Source organism: Hordeum vulgare, chromosome 1H (genome assembly GCF_904849725.1).
Source record: "Hordeum vulgare subsp. vulgare chromosome 1H, MorexV3_pseudomolecules_assembly, whole genome shotgun sequence".
NCBI classification, from domain to species: domain Eukaryota; kingdom Viridiplantae; phylum Streptophyta; class Magnoliopsida; order Poales; family Poaceae; genus Hordeum; species Hordeum vulgare.
Window position 1 is genome coordinate 92,402,458 of NC_058518.1, and position 8,809 is coordinate 92,411,266.

Genomic DNA, 8,809 nt, shown 5'->3' on the forward strand with positions numbered 1-8,809 from the left:
GTGACTTCATTCAGCGTTGGACAACTCTCTACCACACGGTGGAGAACGTCACCGAGCATCAAGCAGTCTGCACTTTCAGGGCAGGCGTGCAGTACAGGGATCTGTACCTAAAGTTCGGCCGAACAGGTGACATCTCCATGAGCAAGATGATGGAGATAGCAGCACGCTATGCAAATGGCGAAGAAGAGGACCGCATCCGAAGCGGCAAGCACAAGACAGTCGGTGATGGAGACGGGAGTAACACTCGGAAGCAAAAGCAGAAAGCTCCGTCCACTCCGCACGCAGAAGCTGCAACCGTGACCAATGCCAAGTTCAAGGGCAAAGGGAAGGCGCAGTTTACCCCCAAGAAGAAGTAGTTCAATAATCCCATCCTGGACCAGCCATGTCCAGTTCATACGAAGATGGACGAAGAAGGCAACCCCATATATCCAAAGCATACCACTCGACAGTGTCGCCTCCTGATCCAGGGGTTCGGCGAAGGGCAACCGAGTGAAAAGGACAACGAACAGGATGAGGAGGATAAGGAGGATCCGTTCCCCCCAAGTCCATGCAACACTCATGATTTTTGCTGACGTTGAGAGCAAGAGTCGACTGAAGCTGGTGAACAGGGAGGTGAACATGGCCACCCCTACCAACCCCAAGTTCCTCAAATGGTCTCAGACTGCGATCACCTTCGACCAGTCGGATCATCCAGCACACGTACCCACCCCAGGGAGACAGGCTCTGGTCGTCGACCCGGTGGTGGAAGGAGTCCGACTGCGCAAAGTCCTCATGGATGGCGGCAGCGGCTTGAACATCATGTACGCCGACACGCTCAAGGGAATGGGCATCCCGATGTCCAAACTCAGTGAGAGCAGCATGCAGTTCCATGGAGTCGTCCTTGGACGGAAGGCCAAGTCACTCGGCCAGATCGCGTTGGACGTCGTTTTCGGCTCCGACAAGAACTTCCGCAAGGAAAAGCTGACGTTCGAAGCGGTGGACTTCCAGAGCGCTTACCATGCAATTCTGGGACGCCCAGCGTATGCGCGTCTCATGGCCCGTCCATGTTACGTATACCTGAAGCTGAAGATGCCAGGCCCGAAAGGCGTGATCACCATCACGGGCAATCGACAGCGAGCCAAAGAGTGTCTGCAGCAGGGATCAAGAATCGCCGACCAGTAGATGGCCGTCCTCGAGCTCGACGAGTACAAGAAAACAGTCGACCCCGCCGACCTGATGCGCTCGAAGAAGCCAGCTTTAGAGTCTACATTCCAATCGGCGGGAGAGACGAAGAAGGTCAGCATTCACCCGACGGACGACACTGCTGCCCCGACGAACATCTCCACCACCCTCGATCCTAAATAGGAAGTCGAGCTCACCCAATTCCTCCGTGAGAACTGGGACATCTTCGCATGGAAACCCTCTAACATGCCAGGTGTACCCAAGGAGTTGGCTGAGCACCGACTGCATGTGGATCCCACTGCTCGGCCCGTCCGAGAGCGCCCGCGCCGGTCCGCCGCGCATAAGAGGAAGGCAATCGGGGAGGAGGTGGCCAAGCTGCTGGCAGCCAACTTCATTCGCGAGGTTCACCACTCCGAGTGGCTCGCCAATGTTGTCATGGTGCCCAAGAAGGACAAGTCGCTCCGAATGTGCATCGACTTCAAGCATCTCAATAAGGTCTACCCTAAAGACCATTTTCCGCTCCCCCGCATAGATCAGATTGTCGATTCGACTACGGGTTGCGAGCGTTTGTCATTTCTTGATGCCTACTCGGGCTATCATCAGATCCGTCTGTATGGCCCCGAGGAATTAAAAACAGCCTTCATCACCCCATTCGGGTGCTTCTGCTACATCACTATGACATTCGGTTTGAAGAATGCAGGAGCTACTTTTATGCGCATGATCCAAAAATGCCTTCTCGACCAGATCGGTCGGAATGTGGAGGCATATATGGATGATATCGTAGTCAAGTCACGCAAAGGTTCCGACCTGCTGACTGACTTGGCAGAAACATTCGCCAACCTTCGTAGGTACGATATCAAGCTCAACCCCGCCAAATGTTCATTCGGCGTTCCCAGCTGGAAGTTACTCGGTTTCTTCGTTTTGGAACGAGGGATCGATGTCAACCCCGAAAAGATCGGGACCATCGTCCGAATGGAGAGGCCGGTTAGAATACACGATGTTCAACGGCTCACAGGTTGCCTGGCGGCTTTGAGCAGGTTCATTAGTCGACTCGGCGAGAAGGCACTTCCTCTGTATCGACTCATGAAGAAATCAGATACTTTCGAGTGGACAGACGAAGCCCAAGTCACATTCGACGACCTCAAAGTCCTACTTTCCACCCAGCCGGTTCTTACTGCTCCGCTCAGTAAAGAGCCCCTTCTTCTGTATATCGCGGCTACAAATCAAGTCGTCAGTACTGTTCTTATAGTCAAACGAGAAGAAGAAGGCAAAGCATACAAAGTTCAGTGGCCAGTGTACTACATCTCTGAAGTCGTGACTCCTTCCAAACATAGGTATCCCCACTATCAAAAACTTATCTACGGGATTTACATGACTGCGAAGAAGGTGGCCCATTATTTCCAAGACCACTCGGTGTCTGTCGTTTCTGATGCTCCATTGTCGGAAATTCTCCACAACTGAGACGCGTCAGGCCAAGTGGCGAAGTGGGCAATGGAGATGCTGTACTGCGATATCAAATTCGAGGCCAAGAAAGCTATTAAGTCTCAAGCTCTGGCTGACTTCATAGCAGAATGGGTAGAACAACAGCAACCGACCCACATCTACTCGGCCCATTGGACAATGTTCTTCGATGGGTCCAAGATGTTGAATGGCTCCGGCGCTCGCGTTGTGATCATATCGCCAAAGGGCGACAAGCTCAAGTATGTGCTACAGATACACTTCGATTCCTCCAACAACGAGGCAGAGTATGAAGCTCTCCTCTACGGATTGTGCATGGCCATCTCACTCGGCGTCCGTCGCCTGATGGTCTACGGCGATTCGGATTTGGTGGTCAATCAAGTGATGAAAGAGTGGGACGTCAGGAACCCCACCATGACCACATATTGCAATGCAGTGAGGAAGCTTGAGAAGAAGTTTGAAGGTCTAGAACTTCACCATGTTCCGAGACTGAAGAACCAAGCAGCTGATGAGTTGGCAAAACTCGGATCCACTCGAAGACCAGTCCCGAGTGACGTCTGCCTCGAGCACCTTCACCTTCCCTCAGTCAAAGAAGATCCTTTCACGGAGGAACCAATACAACCAAAGAGTTCATCAGACCCGACTGAAGTCGATGTACCTGCTGTGGTTGATCTGGTCATGGAGATTCTAGCTGTCATCCCCGATTGGACTGTGCCAATCATTGCATATATCCTGAGGCAGGAACTACCAGAAGATGAAGTCCAGGCCAGGCAGATAGTCCGCAGGTCGAAGTCATTCACTTTCATTGACAGCCAATTGTACAAGGAAAGCGTTTCAGGCGTTCTTCAACAATGCATCTCCTCGGAGGAGGGGCAGCTAATCCTGGAAGATAATCACTCGGGGACCTGCGGTCATCACGCCTCTTCAAGAGGAATCGTCGCCAAGGCATTAAGGGCCGGTTTCTTCTGGCTGCAGGCAAACGAGATGGCTAAAGATATGGTCGACCGATGTGAGGGCTGTCAGTTCTACTCCAACAAGTCCCACAAGCCAACATCTGCGTTGAAGACAATCCCTCTTGTGTGGCCGTTTGCGGTATGGGGATTAGATACGGTCGGTCCATTCAGGACAGGCCAAGGAGGATACACACATCTGTTGGTGGCAGTCGACAAGTTCACAAAATGGATTGAAGCCAAGCCCATCAAGAAGCTCGACGCCCTAACAGCCATCAAGTTTGTCAGGGACATCATCTCCAGATTCGGTGTGCCTCACAGCATAATCACGGACAACGGAACAAACTTCGACTCGGACAGATTCAAAGGTTTCTGTGCAAGCCAAGGCATCCGAGTGGATTTTGCTTCCGTAGCACATCCTCAATCCAATGGACAAGCAGAGCGGGCGAATGGACTTATTCTGCAAGGTTTGAAGCCCCGACTCCTGCGAGAGGTGGGACATGCCGCTGGCGCATGGGTCACCGAGTTACCTTCAGTGCTTTGGGGTCTCCGCACAACCCCGAACAGATCTACAGGGCGATCATCGTTCTTCCTCGTTTATGGAGCAGAAGCGGTCCTTCCGAGTGACTTGCTTCACAATGCTCCACGAGTCGAACTCTTCTCCGAAGCTAAAGCAGAACAAGCAAGGCAAGATGGAGTGGACCTTCTAGAGGAGGAGCGCGAGATGGCACTGACTCTCTCAACCATTTATCAACAAGATCTGCGGCGCTTTCATGCACGTCACGTCAGGAGTCGCACGTTCCAAGCAGGCGACCTGGTGCTCTGAGTGGATCAGCAAAGACCCCACAAGTTGGCTCCTGCCTGGGAAGGACCCTTCATCATCTCCAAAGTGCTGAACAACGGAGCATACAGACTCTACAACATCAATAGGGAGATAGACTAGCCACGAGCATGGAACGGAGATCTCCTGAAGCGCTTCTACACGTGACCGTCGACTGAAGCAATGTAAAGAACAAGTATTGATGAAATAATATAAAGCAGAGTGAGCTTTTGCAGATTCAAAATTCATCTACGGTCGCAGACTCCGGTCTCAAAAAAAAAACTTAGCTGCGATCCAGAATCGCCTAAGTTCTAAATTTCTCCGAGTGCGCACTAAACGTCACACTCGGGGACTTAGCTGCGATCAAGAATCGCCTAAGTATTAACTTTCTTCGAGTGTGCACTTAACGTCGCACTCGGGGACTTAGCTGCGATCAAGAATTGCCTAAGTATTAACTTTCTCCGAGTGTGCACTAGACGTCGCACTCGGGGACTTAGCTGCGATCAAGAATCGCCTAAGTATTAACTTTCTCCGAATGTGCACTAAACGTCGCGCTCGAGGACTTAGCTGCGATCACGAATCGCCTAAGTATTAACTTTCTTCGAGTGTGCACTTAACGTCACACTCGGGGACTTAGATGCGATCAAGAATCGCCTAAGTATTAACTTTCTCCGAGTGTGCACTAAACGTCGCACTCGGGGACTTAGCTGCGATCAAGAATCGCCTAAGTATTAACTTTCTTCGAGTGTGCACTAAACGTCACACTCGGGGGCTGAGCTGCGATCACGAATCGCCTAAGTATTAACTTTCTTCGAGTGTGCACTTAACATCGCACTCGGGGACTTAGCTGCGATCAAGAATCGCCTAAGTACTAACTTTCTTCGAGTGTGCACTAAACGTCGCACTCGGGGACTTAGCTGCGATCAAGAATCGCCTAAGTATTAACTTTCTTCGAGTGTGCACTTCACGTCACACTCGGGGACTTAGATGCGATCAAGAGTCGCCTAAGTATCAACTTTCTCCGAGCGTGCACTCGGGGGCTTAGCTGCGATCCAGAATCGCCCAAATTCATGAGTAATAGACCCTCATTGAGGTTCATGTGGATGTCAAAACAACTGACAACTACATGAGTAGCAGACCCTCATTGAGGCTCATGTGGATGTGAAAACAACTGACAACTACATGAGTAGAAGACCCTCATTGAGGCTCATGTGGATGTCAAAACAACTGAGAACTACATGACTAACACATCGCACCGAGTGCGACCTCATATTCGCACTCGACAACATAGCTGCGATCCCGTATCGCCCAAGCATTCTTTGACCTTCGAGTGTGTCCTTCAGATCCACTTGGACACTCACCGGACCCTCATTGAGGCTCATGTGGATGTCAAGACCACTGACAATTACATGAGTACCAACTCGCTTCGAGTGAGGCTTGTCCGACGCACTCGACGACTTAGCTGCGATCATGAATCGCCTAAGTACTCTATTTCCCTCGAGTGTACCCTACAGATCCACTCGGAGACCCCGCAAGACCCTCACAGAGGCTCATGCAGATGTCAAGACAACTGACACTTACATGCTACGCATGTTTGCCATTGTCTTCACCAAGAAACGCCAAACAAAAACTCGAGGCAAAATTGCAACACAAGAGCAAACGATTTGATTCAGATTCAAAAGTTCAAACAAAGATAGTTCACTCGGTGCGGATCAAGCTTACCCGCACTGATCCAAGAAAGTGACGGCCAACAGCAGTGGCCAAAGTTCCTTACAAATCAACACTCGGCATACCGAGGATAAAGTTTTCTTACGCATCATCCGGATTAGCGTCAGGACTGGAGGGCTCTACGAACGTGTCCAGATCGATACCGTCGGCGATGCGGGTGGCACTCTCAAGGAAGGTTTCCATGAAGTCTTCGAATCGAAGTTTCTTCGTGTTGGCAACCTTCAATGCTTTCAGCTTCTCCTCGCGCACCTCCTTGCAATGAACTCGGACCAGGGACAGAGCAACATCTGCACCACAACGAGCCGCAGATTTCTTCCATGACTGCACTCGGTTCGGGATCTCCTCCAGTCGACTCATCAAGTTTTCCATCTCCTGCTGCGATTCATCTTCAGGCCAAAGCTCCTTGTCGATTCGCTCGACGACCTCTCTCAGTCGACCGATGAAAGGGCCAACTTTGCCCACGCGGATGTGCGCTCGGAGCAGATCTCGATTGGCGTCCTTGCGGGTGGAAGGTTCTCGCGAATCGACCGCTCCACGTCAGCTGCTTCAGCTTCAGCGTCAATGCAAAAATCTGTAGCAACAGGACAAGCAAACAATAAGCGCCGAGTGTAATGCACATATCACAATCACTCGGAAAAAGCAGGACTTACCAGCCAGACGCGTCATCATCAGTCGAGCCCAGTCACTGACGTATTTCTCCTGCGCTATGCACCGTTTGTTCAGCACGTACATTTGTCCCATCAGAGCAGTCCTTTGTTTTCCCATCTTCTCAACTTCCTCAGTCAGCACTTTGTTCGCTTCACGAGCCTGCTCCAACGACTTCTCTCGTTCCGCCAGAACCTCCTTCATACCAGCCATTGCAAGCAGTGCCACATCCAGCTCACCAGCAAACTGAATCTTCTCCGCCCTCAGAGTCTCATATGCTATCCCCATTTCACAAGTTTTCTGCCAGCCAGCACCAAGAGACAATCAGACAATTCAACAATAAAAGTCTAAGTTCTTCAGACCCCTGCCGACGCAAGCAGTCGACAGCGGTCTCGGGGACTACATCTAGTGGGTTCACTGAGAGTGACCCCACTGGCATGCAACTCAAGCAGGCCCGCCCTATTGAGATATATGTTACCACCTACGCCTACGAGGCTAATACTACCCGACCTGAGTAAAATTACTCTCGGGGACTCTTACAGTAAGTGCACCCCGAGTGCCACAACTGTTCGCAGTCGACCATATTATTTACAGATCTGACCAAGGCAAAGACAATATGTATAAAGACAACTGCCAGTGCAAACACTCGACAGAAGTCTCGGGGACTACACCCATTGTTCTCCTGCGCTATGCACCGTTTGTTCAGCACGTCCATTTGTCCCATCAGAGCAGTCCTTTGTTTTCCCATCTTCTCAACTTCCTCAGTCAGCACTTTGTTCGCTTCACGAGCCTGCTCCAACGACTTCTCTCGTTCCGTCAGAACCTCCTTCATACCAGCCATTGCAAGCAGTGCCGCATCCAGCTCACCAGCAAACTGAATCTTCTCCGCCCTCAGAGTCTCATATGCTATCCCCATTTCACAAGTTTTCTGCCAGCCAGCACCAAGAGACAATCAGACAATTCAACAATAAAATTCTAAGTTCTTCAGACCCCTGCCGACGCAAGCAGTCGACAGCGGTCTCGGGGACTACATCTAGTGGGTTCACTGAGAGTGACCCCACTGGCATGCAACTCAAGCAGGCCCGCCCTATTGAGATACATGTTACCACCTACGCCTACGAGGCTAATACTACCCGACCTGAGTAAAATTACTCTCGGGGACTCTTACAGTAAGTGCACCCCGAGTGCCACAACTGTTCGCAGTCGACCATATTATTTACAGATCTGACCAAGGCAAAGACAATATGTATAAAGACAACTGCCAGTGCAAACACTCGACAGAAGTCTCGGGGACTACACCCACTGGGTTCACTCAGAGTGAACCCATTGCAAACATCATACGGTATCCGAGAACACCCAGTGGGTTACAAGAGAAAAGTAAATACTTACTAGCCCACTTACTCGGCTATCATCCCGCAGCTCCAAGCTCCGCTGGTACAGGGATGCGATGGAGTCGTATGCCTTCTTGGCTTCTCCCGCCATCAGCTCCGCCTGCACCATGGCCCCCTTGGCCGCTCCCACCTGCTCCTCCGGGAGACGCTGGATGTTGAACTCGACATTCGACGAGCCTCACATCGTTGGAAGTTCCTTGGGCATCCCAAGGCCCGCTCCAGTCGGTTCATCAGCCACCAGCGCCGTTTCAGTCGGCGGCATCGCCTCAGTCAGCAGCACGTCTGCGGCGAGAGCAGTAACTGGCGGAGCAGCCTCAAGAACAGGCTCCACAGCTTGCTCAGGTCTCCCCTGGTCACCCTCGTCCACGCAAATCGCCCCTGACAGACCGAACGACGCGAGATCTCAGAAAAAGAAAGAGGCAAGACCTAAGATAGAATTCGCGACGCGATAATATAAAATTCTCGGAGTCACTACAACGCACCTGGCTGGGACGAGACGACATTGTCCGTGTCCATGTGGTCATCCTCCTAGCGTGCCGGAGAGGTGGCGGAGGTAGCAACTCTGTCGAGTGAAATTCATTCGACCAATAAAAAAGAGTCCAATCGGATATCAGAGGAAATTAGAAGATCAGTGCACTTACGTGGAGGTGACGGGA